The sequence below is a fragment of the Haliotis rubra genome, unplaced genomic scaffold, assembly GCF_003918875.1.
Source record: "Haliotis rubra isolate DU_JTF1 unplaced genomic scaffold, ASM391887v1 Scf1459, whole genome shotgun sequence".
Taxonomy (NCBI): Eukaryota; Metazoa; Mollusca; class Gastropoda; order Lepetellida; family Haliotidae; genus Haliotis; species Haliotis rubra.
In genome coordinates, this window is record NW_025765402.1 from 118,116 (window position 1) to 135,385 (window position 17,270).

Genomic DNA, 17,270 nt, shown 5'->3' on the forward strand with positions numbered 1-17,270 from the left:
CCAAAGAAAATGCCGGTCAGAATTTCCGTGACCCCCAAAGTCGAATTAATTTGCTGATATGGGTTGATGTACAAAAACTGGACAAACGTATTGGGCCAAAATGGTTACGGCCGTATTTTTCTGTTCGGAGTGTTTCTAAATAAAAAATGATTTTAAGTTATATGTGTTAGTTGCACCTACCTTATACTTGATGATATATCTCTCGACTTTCCTTGTAAGAGGGCTGGAATCGATGAATATAGGCTTTGTTCATATCCCAGAGGTAAATTTTACCAGGTCATGCAAACTGCACGGAACAGTGCGTCAACAGTTGATTAACTGACACCTTCTTTATGAACAGAACGTTTGAGTTTACCCCAGACATTTTCGATAATATTTAGATTTGGATTTTGCCCAGGTCAGTCCAAGACGTGAAATCCTTCTTTTTCCACAAAGACTTTCACGATCCGAGTCCGATGAACAGGTGCGTTGTCGTATTGAAACATTTTGGAAGTGTCTTGCCCAAACAGGCCATAAGATTGGCATCAAGGATGTCAATATATTTCTCAACATGCATGATGTCATCCACGCTAACAAGTGCTCCAGTACAAAAGTGTGAAATACAATAAATTTTCTACATCATCAAACCTTCCTTATGTGAGCTAGAGGAAACACGCACTATGGCACACACCATTCATTTCTTTTTCGCCATGCAACAAATCTGTTGTCATTACTGATGACAATTTGAATGTTTTCCAGTTAGTTTCAACAGTCCAATGTATTTTTTGCAAAACACTTTGAGACACATTTTTTCTCGAATAATCTCCAGAACAACAATTTTCTGCTTTACAACTCGTCGAGAATGGCCATCAGATTTTAAAGTTCGACTGACAGTTTTAGTTTTGGCATCATCAACAGCATTCCTATATTCATTTATTTTGTTATAGTCATGTCACCTGGAACTCATCTTCTGTTCTCGCGAATACTTTTAATCAGTCGCATCTTTTCCGATAAGGTCATTTCGGTGAATGTTTTTCTTTTTGTAAGAAATATCGCTTCAACACATGCGATACAGTTGATTTTGGTACATTCAATCTTCTGACGATGTCTTATTGTTTCAAACATCTAAGTTACGCTTAAATTCATGATGGCATATTTAAAGCTGACCGTCAATTCTTCTCTCCGGCGACCCATTACGATCAGCTGTCGAGAGCTATGTTTACTTCCGAGGCGACATCTTTCAATCGCACCATGACATGAAAACATCATTATTACTAGTACTCGATGGAACCTAAAATAATGCCCCAATGGAATATCACTACCCAATGATATACGACGTCCGTTTTGTCTCAATACTTTTGTCCATTCTCTGTATATCATCGTATATCCCTTCCGTTGATCGATGACCATGAAGTCAATCACTTGATTGTGTGGTTTAGCACATATAGCTGTAATAAAGACAATAACATGTGTTCATGTCACTAGTCCTCGAATAAATATACCTATAGGAACACCTCAAACGTATGCACATGTGAAAATTAAAGTAGCATTTGATGGCACTGTGTCAGTTAATCTAATAATTCTTCTAAACATGTTACGAAATTGCAAAATATTTATAGTAGGGATTACCTCAGTCAAATTTAAGCAAACACGGTGCACAAGTGGTATCAATACAAATTGGGCGGAAAAATATTATTTTCAAAAATTTAGTCAGCGACAACTTTCTTCGCTTGAACACACATACAGTGGGACAGAGGCTTACGACATAAATTAATACTATCTGTTGTTTGCAGAAAATATTTGTCCATCGGAAGTTGAAGAGAATGGTATGTATATAGTTCCCAATTATCCAGGTACATGTAAATAGCAAAATATCGCAATACATTTTAACGAAGAAGATGACATTAGGTTAAAACGGTGAATGAATGTGTCCAATGACCATGAATGTATTTCATATGCAGTATATCATCGCATTCGTATAGTAATTAAGTGTTAACACTTGACCTGCCTTTACGTGTGTTTGTGACGGGCGCCACAGGTGGGCAGGATACGCACTTCTCTTGGCAATCACCTGGTCATCACCATACGATAATAATTCATAAACTCATCATTATCATATAGTTGTAATTATAAATTGGGTTCAATTTTTAAAATCAGAAATCATCGACAGGAAGACACCCTAAATTGGTAAGAAATATACGATGGTACAGCATGTAATATCTACGCGTGTTTTGTGGACACCTCAATTAACAGTACTTCTTCAATTTCAGTTGTTCATATATGTGAAAAAAACTTTGTCAGTGGAGAAATCTTCTATCTGAACACTGCTAGAGGTTTCAAGTATGAAGGAAACTGTGTGTGTCAACTTACGGCACATGGTGCGGCAATTGATCTCGAATTATCAGTTCACGAAGTCGACAAGTCCTGTGACGCTACCCTGTATTTCTCACCTCCGATCGATCACATGTACAACTGTGCAGACAAGTCACCGCCAACCGTAGCAGGGAGGATCGAACCCGGACAGACAGCCTTCATTTCGTTTTTTAAACCTTCCCCTGATGTTATAGCCGACTTTTGTGTGATGGTGGTGCAAACAACAACGGACGGTGAGTTTACAGAGATTATGTGATTGAAGTTGGTAATATGGTTGTTTGATCGGCATTCTAGAAGTTAGTGAGTCAACAAATAAAACATACAACTTTATGGATGCCAACTTCTTGTTTATTCCGTTGAGCGACGTTTTGATATAGATTCTTACATCGTTATCAAGCTAAAAGTGATAACGAGAACGATGTAAAAATCTACATCGAAACGCCGCCCAACGGAATAAAAAGGAAGTTGTCATCCATAAAGTTGTATGTTTCATTTAAAGGTTATATGATTGTGAGATCACAAAATACACATGACCTAGCTCAACCACTATGCCAATAGTCACGTCCAGAATAACCACTTTCGGGTCATCCATCATCATATACTTGATGTTACTGCATCTGGGACAATGTCGTCCTTGTAATCATTGTTTTGAAATTATTATTATTATTTATTTAAAAAAATATTTTTATTCATTTCAGATAGGTATAATTGTTTTGAAAGTTACTTTGCTTGATTCTTGAATAAGGGCGGTAGCGTAGCATAGTGGTTAAAGCGTTGGCTTGTCACACCACATGGTCCAATGTGTATAGCCCATTTCTGTTGTCCCCGCTGGAATAATGCAAAAAGCTGCGTAAAACTAAACTCACCCACTCACTGTTTCTTGAATACTCAACAACGTTAGGCCAGAAAGATTCAAGAATTGATTTCTATTAAATCAACCATCCAAACAGGCATAGATGCAAAGAGGTCACCCATTCTCTTTGTGCTTCCGAACAGTTAATTGTGAATGAAAACCAGTGATGTGCAGACGTTTAGCTGTCCTTGTTTGTCGTATAATCGCTGGTTCAGCCAAGAACGTCTACGTCGACGTCTACTAAGTTTCATTTGACAGGAACATTTACGTTACGTTAATAAAAGAAGACAACAGTCCGATAGAGCAACACATGCTTTCCTTGGTGTCACCACTGATGGGCATCAGTCCATTTATATATCGTCTCCACTATTTCGCCTTTTGCGCCCAGTGAATCTGTTTCGGCAGACCACTGCTGCTGATTATTATATAGTATTATATTATATATTATCATATATTTTCCCAAATACATGTTATTTTTTTCTGCTCGTCCGGTTGCATCCATCCTTCAATTCCTCGTCATACTCAACATCTTCAACACATGCTCTTCCAGTTGTGTAGAATGTTTTCATGATGTACTGTGCAGCAAGTGAGGGCAACATAATAACACTAATTGTCAGTGAGGTTTTCTTCCACATGAAACACATTCTTTATCCATACGATTTGTGTCCAAGAAATATGTACAGTGGAACATTACACGGACTAATTATACATTTCCACTAGGATCAATGGGATTGACCTGTACACGAGGGAAACTGAAAGCAGATGCACCGGCTCCTCACAACGACAATACTAGGAAAGACCCTGCTATATCAGGATTTGTTGGTAAGAATTATGATACACTCTTCCTCTTGCAACCAACGAGCCAGGATGTGCTGTTGGACAGCTATGTTTGTATAGTTGAAGTTCTGCCTGCAACACCGAGGTCTATTTGGTATTCTCATTTTGAAACAAGAAGCTGTGGAAGTTCTCTTTGGTATTCATATTGTTAATAGGGGCGGTGCGGTAGCCTAGTGGTGAAAGCGTTGGCTCGTCACGCCGAAGACCCGGGTTCGAATCCCCACATGGGTACAATGTGTGAAGCCCCCGCCGTGATGTTGCTGGAATATTGCTAAAAGCGGCATAAACCAACGTCAGTCAGTCAGTCAGTCATATTGTTAACTAATTTCCATGGAGTAACTATTTTTCCTTTGGGAAAATATTTTAATCCAACATATCAAAACTTGTTGACAATCAGCTCTTTACAGAAGTTCCTTATGGACTCGATATTGCGTCAATACTCTCATTTGTATATCGGAAAGGGATTGAAACAAACTATTATATATGGCATCTTCATCATGTACAATTATGTGACAATCCGCAATTATGCGCAAATATTATACCTCGCATTACAAAATATTGGAAGTGTCTGTTAAAACGACACAAAGTGTAAATATGGGTGTTGCCTTTGTAGCCTATATAGCTTGTCAATAAGACCAAAAATGCGGGTATTTGCAACAGTACCTTGTCAGTATGTCCACTGTTTATACAATTATGTATAGATATTCTTCTTGTATTGCATCCATATCATTTTACACAATACCTTTGCTTTTTGTTTTAGTCAGCTTCATCGTGGTCGTTATATTTGCTGTTGTCGTGATGGCGATAATACTTATAGCGCTTGTTGTTTACTGCAGGTAAGTGTGAGCATTTACTGTCGCGGTAACGGCGTCTAAACTCCGTTAACGACAATATTGAATATATTCTCATAGATGTTGTTTTTACATGTATCAGAGATCTGGAGATTTGTAGTGAGTGAGTGAGTTAATATTTAACGACACATCGGCAATATTTCAGCCATACCGTGATGAGAACATTCGATATTGAAATGAAATATATGTATATTAAAAAAAAAAACTGCCGACGAAGGACAGTAAAACAACTAGAATATCACAGATGTATGTAAAACTAGTAATTAAATCTAAAATATGTTACTTTTATATGACAATACAATATAAAAACCGGCTATAGATTGCCAACAACTGAAGGTATATCACCATACTAGGGACCCTGGAGAATTGTAATAAGTACAGAATAAAATCGATAAAAAGTAGTCATGCAAAATTTGCCAGGAAAACTTTAATGATACTTGTTAACATATGCATTCACACAGTTTACAATAATTTGTGTTCTTGGTCACAAGGCTGATGAATTCCATAGAACACTCCTATATGAGTGGCTTGCATTGTATTCAAAATTTGTTTTCACAGCAGCAACTCATTCTCATCGAAATTTGTTTGTTTATTGTTGTTTGTTTGTATTTACATTACGATTTAGCATAATCAGTTATGATACGTAAGGTGTACTGGGTGAATTGCACGTCGCTTGTTATGATATGCCAATGTTTTAGGAAACAAAGACGAGTGAGGAAACTATCAATCGCCCACAGCAATATGAACGACCATGGAATTACTAATTTGTAGCATGCCACACAGACTTCTCAAGGACGAGATTGACGCTTTACTCCTGAATCAAAAAATCTTTTCCAAGGAAGAATACACAAGAAAGGAATCATTTTAATAATTTTAGATGTCCATGTGCACTGACTGTGTTGGAGAGAACTTACTGAAGAACATAACATTTAATATCACATCTAACAGTGATTATGTAATTCGTGCAGTGACCTGAGATGTGAGATGGGAAAACACCAAAGATCTAACATTGCAAGGAAGGCTATTTCCGTTTGTCAGGCCAACACTGTGTATGGTTTCTGGTTAGTTGAACAGCATCTAAATATGAACTCAAACGAGGACATTGCCTAGACTTTTCACGGAGTGTGAACAATATATTTGTGATACTGTTTATATTTCGAAGCGTAAAATGCAGAAAGATTCATTTGTTGTCGTTTTCATCGAAATTATTACAAATTCAAATGGAGTTTTTCAGGATATGTTCTGGTTAGTGCATAATCGAAACCATATGATGGCTTCTGTATCTGAATGGTGACGTCTCAGAGTAAATATCCATACAGTGGTACAATAAAATAACTGATATGTGTCTGATATGTGTCGTATTTACACGTTGTCTGTTCGATTTAATTCCCGGGCCATGAGTTGCAGAGAGCCGAAATTACTTTCTTTGAAAGGAGATCAAGAGTAATACAATAATTAAGTGTAGATAAAGACTGTCAAATGCATTATGCAGTAATACTTTTCACAAGAACATGCTCACACTGTACACAATGTGTTCTGAAAATGAATAAAAAATGGAGGTATTTACAAACTTAAGAAAAAAATGATTTTAATTCTATTTGCCAAGTGCTAATTTCTGTAGAACTATTTTGGCATCGACTGTTTCAGCAAATTCTATCAATTACTCAACTATCCTGATCAAACGATTGGCTTGCAGCTCTTCATTCATATACATAAGGACTTAAAGCTATCGATATTTCATGGGTAATATTCTCCGAGAGTCAAACGTTGTTTGATAACTAATTGTAGGGGTACTGGGCTGTAGGGCTTATGGAATGTTATGTGGTTGTTTGAGACAGAGAGAATGAGATGGGTCCCGTTGTCTAACCCGGATGCTGGTTAGTTATTGTACATTTTACGAATGCATCTATCGTCATGAAGCTTTATACAGCCACCTTGCTGGAGTTATATATCTCGTAAGTTCAGAGAAAACATATTGACGATAAAATTTAACTTTACTTATTTACAAAATGTTGAAACATGTGTCACGAGTTTGCGTGTCTAACCATCGTGTTTGTAATACACGTTCATTTCTTAGACAGTATGTGAGGGTGGTATCAAGTACCCTGTATTGTTTGAAATCAAGAACATCTGTACCTGTGTATTTTGGAAGTCATATGTTATATTTTCAGTTCAGTAGGTACATGGCTGCAAGTACACATTTGTGCCATATAAAGGCTGTTTAAGTCTGGGGCGGAGGGGTAGCCTCGTGGTTAGTCTTAGTCTCAAAAGAGAGGGGTGAGCTTCGTTTTCCGAGCACAACTCGGAAACCGTTCAATATCTTCCTACAAGACTTGGTAGATATATCAAACAGAAGCTAAATAACTAACACTGATAACTATCGATGGACAAGGATGCTGTCCCATTTGCGTTTGTCTTTGAGGATTTATCCGATGATGTTGCCAAATGTAATTCAGCGGGTATTAATGTCATTATTTTCATTTACTTCAGAACTGTCCAGACATACAAATATCCAGTAGTACGAAGGTAAAACTATGAAAAGGGAAGTTGAGGGAAGTCATAGTGGCGTTTAGAGTTTGAAGAACATGCTTGTAATAAAACGTCGGTGTTTGGCAATGGTTCAGAAAGTCTTTTTTAAAAAGGTATATATGCATGCATTGCTCATGATGTTGATCACTAGATTGTCTGGTCCAGTCTCGATTATTTACAGACCGCCGCCATATAGCTGGAATAGTGCAGCGTAAAACTAAACTCAATCACTCATATAGTCACCTTCGTTCTCCTGCTGTTCACAAGGGTAATTTCCCCTGCGATATTTGTAGCCGGGCCATATAACCAGGCAGTCACCACAGGCAGGTCAACCAGCCGGCTCGCCCAAGTCCCAGTCAGAATAGGTCATCGTTTCTCCACTGGGATACCATCTCCACATTCCTTCCACCTGCGCATCTGTACCCCCCGATCCAGGTTGGATATGACACACATCCCAAGAACATGTTCATCAAGCTTGATTGCAATCCCCTTCAAATTAACGACACATATTAAATGGCAATACTTTCGTATACGTGGGGCGCTTTTGTGACTGCAAGATACGCCTGTGAACTGTAAATTGCGGTTTGTTATCTTTTCTAATATTTTATTGTTAAGGACTGGTTATTCACCTACGAACATCCATAGGAAGCCTCTTCTGAATGTATTCTCAGTGGCAGTGTCAATAGCTGCTAACAATGCACCATGTGCTGCACACATTTGCTGAAATGGATTAATAATTGTGTGAGGATTTCCATGTGCCTACGGAACTCAGTGCCGTCAGTTACACATAATGTGATGTATTTTACGTCATGATCTATGGGAACATCCAAGTTGGGGATTCTTGCAATTGTGCCCCCTGCGCAAACATTCTTTTCCCCTGTATGGGGTAAGAGTCCCCTGGTGAGGATTTCGAGAATACATTGTGTGAAACCTATGATTGTGTTTCTGCAATTGTCGTTTTATTGCTGTCAACCACTGCTTTGATTATGTACCACCGTAGTATAGTTGGAATATTGCTAATTTGCTGACAACAAGGACAATAGTAGTAATCGCATGCGTACCGTATGCATAGATCGACTGTTATTACTCTGTTTTCTATGGTTATCATGCTATACCTATAGATGCCCTCTGCCACGTTGCTTTGGCTGCGACAAAAAAAGTAGCAGGAATTGCTATACTGGATCCATCCGTCTGAAAAACATCCTGGGGAAAATGAGTTATGAAATTAAGTAACCATGAAATGGATAATATGGCGACCCTGTGTCTTTTTGTGAAACAGCTTAGCATATTAGGATAGATACTAGACACAGGAAAAGGGTAAGCGATTGATGATCTCACTTCGATACGTACTACATATAATTTTTGTGTGCATGTTTCGCTTCTCCAGTTTTATGGCAATTGTTTCTCAGTACCCATCGGCTGCAGTTTTGACGGTGCAATGTACAAGCATACTCTCATTCAAACAAGTTGATGATGGTAACGTTTCAGCAGCCATACGCATTCAGGAGAAAATAGATAGTTGTTTTGATTGTGTGAATACATCTATTTCTAAACTGACAATGGAACGGGTGGCTGCAATTCTGACGGTGCATGTAAAATAATACATAGTAACCTTTCATCATTTCTACGCGAAAGCATTTCCTCAAGAGATCATGATTGCCTTGATTATGCCAGTACATCTGTTTCTACATCCAAAACAGAACAAATATATGAACAAAATATTTTACACAAAATATGTCCTAATCAGGTTAGTATGGCGAGATAGATAGATAATACATTAGGTGAGGTGAGGTCTAGATAATGCATTAGGTGAGGTGGGGTGAAATTGGGTTTAACGTCGTGCTTGAGAATATTTCGCTCATATGACGACGTGGATGCATGTGTATGTGCGGCTGCTTGTACTAGCCCAGACTTAAGCTGGTTTTATAGTGCTAGCCCACTGAGATACCATGCCGCAGTGAAGCCTGAATACCCCACTCAGACATATTATACTGACTCCGAGCCGACCAGACCTTGTTGTACCCATTAATGCCGAGCGCCAGGCAGGGACCAACAAGTACAATATTTTAACGTCATTTGGTATGACGCGGTCGGGGATCCGCTCTCCGGACGGACGCTCTAACCACTACACTAGATAATACAATAGAGATAATGAATATACATACTAGATACATTCATGTGTATTGTTGACAAATTTCAAGTCACTTAAGTTTCGTCTTTGTCAGTTGATCCTTTAACCAATATATCCTCCCACATCCCAGCACTTGCCATCACTTTGGACAGTGGTGGACACCAGCACAATGAGAAATAAGAAGCACAATCTCATTTTGCCCCGGCGAATGAAACGAAATCTATAAACAGCTTATCGATTGTCCTGGTTCTTGGTCACGTGACACCAACTTTCACCTGGTCACGAGTTCTTATAACACAAAAATGGCATCGAGGTTTATTATTGTCACTGTCGGGGTCTTAGCACTATATAAAAGGAGAGGGGGTTGACGACATCAAGTTCGTTTCAGGCGTATTCAACAATGATCAGTGCATATACCGCTATAAAAAGTATCCAAGCCAACAGATGTCTCTACAACAAAATGAGACATGTAGAAAATACATATACATGTAGATAACAGAAAAAACAACAACAAAAAACAAAAAGAAACCCCTAAACTTGAAGCGTATTTTGTTCCATTCCAAACCAAAATCCCTGTTTAGAATGTTTGCCGCTCTCTTGTTTGCATCCTGTACATAAATGACATGTACACCAAAATACACAGAATCCATGGCACTTGTCAGTGCGTTATCCTCAATCTAGATCAATCCTAGACACTACTGTAACATAAATTACAATTACAGCTAGGTTTCCATGTGTATGTATTGTCTGCTTAATAGCATGATGCGTAGGACGTATTACGTGTGCTTAGCGTCCAATTCGACGTGTACGTGTATATATATAATCACCCTTCTATTTCCTTGACTGTGTTGAATATTCCATCACAAGGGATACCCATTTCAAATCACGAACTATGAAGGACCTTTTCAATGATATAAGTTCTCATTTAATTATTGCATTTTAAAAAGAATTAGATTTGTTAAATGATATGTAAATAGATAAATATTTCATGGAAGTTTAAATTAATAACTCAGATTGTTAGTGGCTGTAGCCTCAAAGGAGGTTAAAGTACTGTAAAAATATTGTCCTCCTGAGGGGGTTCACGTAAGTCCATAAACATTCAAACTCTCCACTATTTTAATCGTAGAATATGTGTCGCTTTAAATGTATGGCTAGATTTGTCTACATGTACATTGCTAACGTCTGAAGGGATGATGTAAATCCAGCCTGGGCCCATGCAGGAAGCAAATGTACCGTAAGTCCCCATGGTCCCTAGTGTGGTGATCTACCTTCAGTTGTTAGCGATCTATAGCCCATTTTTACATTGTGTTGTCCTCTATAGTTAAAATGTTTTAGATTTAATCACTAGTTTTACATTTATATATGTGATATTCTAGTTGTTTCACTGTCCTTTGTTGACAGACTTTTTATACTTTACCCATAATTATTATTAGTATGTAACTTGATTTAGTCACGATATGGCTGACATGCTGCCGATGTGACACAAAATGTTAACTCACTCACTCACCTTTCTATTCCGTTTCGTACTGATCACAACTGCTGTCTACAATGCCACCATGTTTCTTGAAAAAAGCAAGCGAACTAACAGACATAACAGAGGAAGAATAGGATGTGAGTATTACAGGCATACTGTACTGTTATTTGAACCACCCCCACCCAAAAAAAATAAAATAAATAAAAAATAAGCCAAAACAAACAAAAAAAACGAAATGACCGGTAGTGGGTGCATGAACTCCTGAGACTCAGGAGAACACTTCAATTAATTGTTCAAGAAGTATCTCGTGTAACGAATTCTTTGGCATTTTGCAACTGTGTGCAATGAAAACCACGTGATATTAGGAAAACCCCTTGGGAGTCAGTACTTCCGGCCTCCGTATAGCTGCGTGATATGGAAACGCATGGAAACGGCAATTACTATTTTACTATAAAGTGTTGTTGTGCACTATGCACTATGCACTAAGCACTACGCGCAGATGGAAACCCGCTTAAACCTACAGCAGGGCTGCACGAGTAAATGCCCTTGAATAATTTCTATGCAAAGGTATTTTGATGCATAGGGTTTGCATGTTTGTTGTTTAACACCGCACTCACCAGCAGTACTGCTGTATGATAAGGGTATGTAAATTTTCGAGTGATCAAAATCATGCGAGGCAATCTTCGCAATTCGGATACGATGAAACGATTGTGTCAACCAACTGCAAGTCTGCGAGACTGACCACCCAATCACGGTAGCCTCTAATGACAAGCATGTGTTGCTGAAGACCAATTCTAACCCGGATCGTCATGGGTTGATGCATTATAATCTAAACAGTTTAATGATTCATTTGGAAACATGTGACATTACTAGGTGGTATAACCTCTATTATAGAGAATATAAGCCTTGACACCTGGGCTGAATTCATAGGTTTTGTATCACGTGAAATAAGCTCCTGGGGCTTAACTTACAAAATCATCGGACACTCATCGATTTGATCATTGTGTGTGAATGAGTGAGTTCAACTTTTCAGTGACATGGGCAGTATTTCAGCCATATCGTGACTAAAACATGTTTTAAATTCACTACTTATACATGTAATAAATCATAAAAAGCCCGTCAACGAAGGATAGCAAAACAGCTAGAATATCACAATTATGAATACAAAACTGGAAGTAAATCTAACGTAGACGCGCTCAAGTGACGTATTGAGCGAAACCAGATATTAATCAAACCCTTCTTTCAGGATTCTGAAAATGTGTACAACACATACATTTAAATAGAATTTTGCCGAATAAGAATTTCAACCGTAAATCTCTCTCTCTCTCTCTCTCTCTCTCTCTCTCTCTCCCTCACACACACACAAAAAACAAACAAACACACACACACATTCTCAGTTAGGTGCAAACTGATTCAAACCTTGATTTACAGGAGACGATGGCTACATTTGGGAGAGACAAATGTTGTATTTCAAGATGGGTCTCTATATGATCAAATGGATCGGGAAGGGCCATCATTGTGGAAAGAATTCTGTAGTTCACATTTTATGGGCCAATTGACGAACTGCAAATTATTCTCAAAAATATATTTACGCGTCCACACCTGGTTCAATTGTAATTTTCATCTGTAATACATAAAGTCCCAGGGGACTCTTCTGAAAACCACACCATATGTGATGAAATATAATGTTGTTGATATGTTCTAGATATGCACCAATCAGTCATTACCGAGCAACGCAATGAACTACACCGGCTTCCATTGATGTTATCTTATCAGTGTTGTTGTTGTTGTTGCATACGAACTCGTATCTGCCTCTTATTCGATTCATTCACCGGATGAAGGAGAACGAAGATACTACAAAACATCGTGTCCCCCAAAATAAAGACGCTGACATCCATGACTCACCGTCTTTTAGTGACAACTGAGGTTCACAAGTTGGGTGTGGATTCAATGTGTGTACAGACCAAAAGGGAGTATAGAATCCCATGAGACTGAAGACTCAAAGATTAAAACCAAATGTGAAATCATGAATAAAAAAATCGAGTTTTGAGTGTTGTCACTCCATAATTACTTAATTATCTTCTTCTTGTCTCACAGATGGGTGCATTTAATCTGTGCATACTAGTATGGGTAAAACACATCACTATGAGGTGTTCCGTTGAACCTTCTACGGAGGATGTGTCTAATGACGGTGTCTGTCAAGAGAGAAAATATTATTGGAATTATCTAATATAAATGATAAACGAAACTATAAATATAAAAAGAGGATATGAGTATTCTGTGCAACCATATAGCTATCCGAAGGCGTGGCGTCACTAGTGTTACTTAATGAGATGTTTTACGACAACTAATGGAAGCGGCATAGCTAAACGAACATGGATGAGGTGATGGTATGTAGAGAACAAAACGTGCTTATGCAAAGTAACAGGTGAGGTGAGGTGAAATTGGGTTTAACGTCGTGCTTGAGAATGTGCGTGTGCGTGTATGTGTATGTGCGGCTGCTAGCACTAGCCCAGACTGAAGCTGGTTTTATAGTGCTAGCCCACTGAGATACCAGGCCGCAGTGAAGCATGAATACCCACTCAGACACATTATACTGACTCCGAGCCGACCAGTCCTTGTTGTACCCATTAATTCCGAGCGCCAGGCAGGGACAAACAAGTACCATATTTTAACGTCTTTTGGTATGACGCGGTCGGGGATCGAACCGCGACCTTAGGCTCTCCAGGCGCAAGGTAACAGTACTTTCAGTGCGAAAATATCATGGAAAAACTATGGAAAATAGAAAAATATGCGGCACTTTTACCTTGTAATGAACATTTACACAGAAATATTCTCAGTAATATGACAGTCATAGGTACAATCTTATAATGGTAACAAGTATAATAAGTTAAACAGGAAGCATGAATATTATAAGTTCTGTACCCTGTGATATCAGATATAAGTGTAAAATCTATCGATGGTTGACTGTCAGAGTTGATGTCCATTCTGTTCCACATCGGTTAAGTGTCTCCGGTTGGCATACGTCAAACGATGTAAAACAATTGGTACAAGGAAAGGTTTGAAAGCTCTTCAATTTTGCTCTTATTTGTAAAACAAATGATGTGTTGTTTTAATGTCCAAAATATATACTTATTTTGAGTGAATTCATTTAGTCGAGGTCTATTTCTTGATCCCAGCACTGAACAAAGAATCGTAAGACGGTTATCGTTTTCAAACTCTGTTAAAGGTTTGTGTATCCTGAAAACACATGCCAAACTTGGTTTCCCTGTCTATAACAGTTTCTGAGAAAATCTGTCCCCATCATCTCGGACGGACAGAGGAGCTCAAACCTGTATCCCCCTCACTTCGTGGCGGGGGAATAATAAATATGACAATTACTATTTTCTAAGGATTATGTAATCGTAAGTTATGTAATCGTACCATATAGTCAGTTCCGGCGAATTCAGTAATATAATTATACAAATAAGATTGCAATAGCTTTTCGGCTTCACAATGCATGTAGAGTTGTTAGTTTTCCGCCCTTGCCATAATAGTTCCGATTTACCCTGTCGGTGATGTAACATTTATAATGTTTTTGTTCAAAACCAATTACACCGAAAGTTTAGAAAACAAGAAAATATTAATCAATTTTTTAAAAACTGATTTTATCATGACGAAATGAAACAGACCGCCCACCAGTCGATGTGAAGCGCCTAAAGTCAGCAATGGCCGTTGCGGGTGGCTGTGTGCCGAGGAATTTGGCCATACATTTATCGTTCGTGGGCGTTTCATGGTGAGGTGACATAAACGATAATTCGATTTTATGTATTAGAAGGCTGACTAAGCATTTATGCATTCAGTACATGTCCATTTCACAAATGACTCTTGGTAAATAGTTGTTGCAAGCAATATTTGAGGATGAAATGACTCAGTGTGTTGCCACTGTTTGTGCTGTAGGTATTGTATCAGATTGTGATACTCAAGAAAACTGGAGCTCAACTGGCAAATCATATTTTTTCTTTAAAGTTTGTGTTTTTCAAAATCAATATTTGGGATAGACGATTCACAAGAGAAATGTTGATATCGCGATAACGATGAACTATGAAGTCGATAACTTGAAGCATACTTTCTGTCTGAATCTCTTCCTGAATAAGCGTTTACGTTATTTTGGGAAGGAAAAAAAGGCGGAAGCTATTGGCAGGCTGTAATAGCGACCGTGATATTTTATAGCTCAGAACATCTCAATTCAGAATATCTCAATTCAGACTCCGTGAACCTGGCCGTGTATGTGTACGTGTGTTATTCATTGAACAAGGACACACATGTGTCAGTATGTTTGTGCTGAGCGTATGCTTAACTCATTTTCAAGTGAAGGTACGGGTTCCCATACTCGTTTGAGTTAAAAGTGTCGACAGGAGTTAACATTGTCCAACATTCAGTTTCCTTTATTGAGGATGTGAACGATAATTGATTAATTTTTAAACGTATCATCAAAGAACTATTTTCTTCACAATAACCTTTTAAGTTTCCATATAATGGACTGGTATTAACATGACAACTAGTGTTGGTCTCATTTGTATAACAGACATCACAGCTTTGTACGATCTCCGATAGATTTGAGACAGTTTCGAAAACGGTTCTTTCCTAACAAGATCGTTTCGAATATTGGGATCCCGACAGCTGGGCGTTGTCTTCACGCACTTCATCTGAATGTTCTCCGACCATATTTGTGCTGCCGGCTACAACTCGACCTTTTTCCAACAGACGATAATGGTACACACAAACCCTAAATTTGGGACATTTTGGCTTATTATGTTTCAGTCCTGACTGAAGTTAGTCTTCCTTGAGAGACGTACACGTGTCTACCATATAAGGAAGACGTGCGCGTCAACGTCATGGGACGCAAACTTCTTTGGCTGAACATGCGACAGCAGAAATAGGAAATAGTACCTCAAATCACCATTGGGGAACCTATACACACTATGCCTTGTAGAATGGATGAATGTTTGCCAGATTTTAATCTCAACTGTCCTCATCATTTTACCCACCCGAACCCCATCCACCCACTCATGGTAATTTAAAGGCACTACTTCACACCACACTTCTGTAAAATAATGCATTTCTCTCAATAGTACTGACTATCGGTCATAAGGAAAGCTACCACATAATTTATTTTACAAGATACATATGCGGATTAAAATATTAAATTAAACAGTTCGAATGAATAAATGCAACGTTGCATTCTCGCGCCCCACTACCCGCTGAAATTATTTCAAGCGAAACCCTTGCAGCGCTCTTTACGAATATCCTATAACTCCTTTGGAGTCAAGACAAAGTGACGCTACTGTCTGGTGCAAAAACATACGCGCAACTTGTGACGAAAACCAGTTTGGGAAACACCCACAACACCGCGTGCGATAGCTTTCGATGTTCGGAGGAATTGTTTACAATCCATACATGGTAAGTGTTCTTTGAGTAGAATCTGTTTGCCTCGAAGTTTCAATTATCGATTTCAGGCAAGTCGTAATGGATAATAAGTCTTTTATTGCAGCAGGTGGAAGCTAAATTGAGTGCATATTCCCCAATATGTATAATATAGGTCAAAATATTGTCGAAAATGTGTGAAATTGTTCCTGTAAGATCGCTGGACGTCATATAATATTCTATCAAGCATCACGACAGGTTGTAATATATTCCCAAATCTTTTTATGACATAACTAGTATTAGAAACGTTATGTTAAAGTATATAACTGTATGTATGGTCTTGGAGATCAGAAGGGCTTGATGGTCCTATTACTCAACAGGAGGTTTCACGTCAGATAGTTAATTCTGCTAATAATAAATCTCCAGGGTCAGATGGTGTTGCTGCTGAATTCTTAAAGGCTTCTAGTCATCTCATTGTGCCATATCTTACTCAGCTTTTTAATCATATTCTTGATAGTGGTAAATTTCCATCTTGTTGGGGTAAAAGCATTATTTGTCCTGTTCACAAGTCTGGTTGTAGAGATGATACTAATAATTACAGAGGAATTTCTCTCATAGATTCTACTAGTAAAGTGTTTATGTCAATTCTTAATTGCTGCCTCCAGCGATGGTGTGAGTTCATGATATTATCAGTGAATCACAGTCTGGTTTCAGGGCTGATTATTCAACAATTGACCAAATTTTTTCATTGCAGTCGTTAATTCAAAAATATATTAGCAAAAAAGGGGGTAGATTTTATTGTCTCTTTGTAGATTTTGACAAGGCTTTTGATACTCT

The 17,270-nt window shown here is 38.3% G+C and overlaps 1 long non-coding RNA gene across 1 annotated transcript; it reads right to left on the minus strand.

Moving 5' to 3' along the window:
• Nucleotides 1-9,574: 9,574 nt before the first annotated feature.
• Nucleotides 9,575-14,391, minus strand: LOC124269591. The gene is made up of 3 exons (XR_006896548.1): nucleotides 14,287-14,391; nucleotides 12,933-12,935; nucleotides 9,575-9,586 (listed from the first exon to the last, which is right to left on the minus strand). It is a non-coding gene; the product is annotated as an uncharacterized LOC124269591 (long non-coding RNA).
• Nucleotides 14,392-17,270: the final 2,879 nt, after the last annotated feature.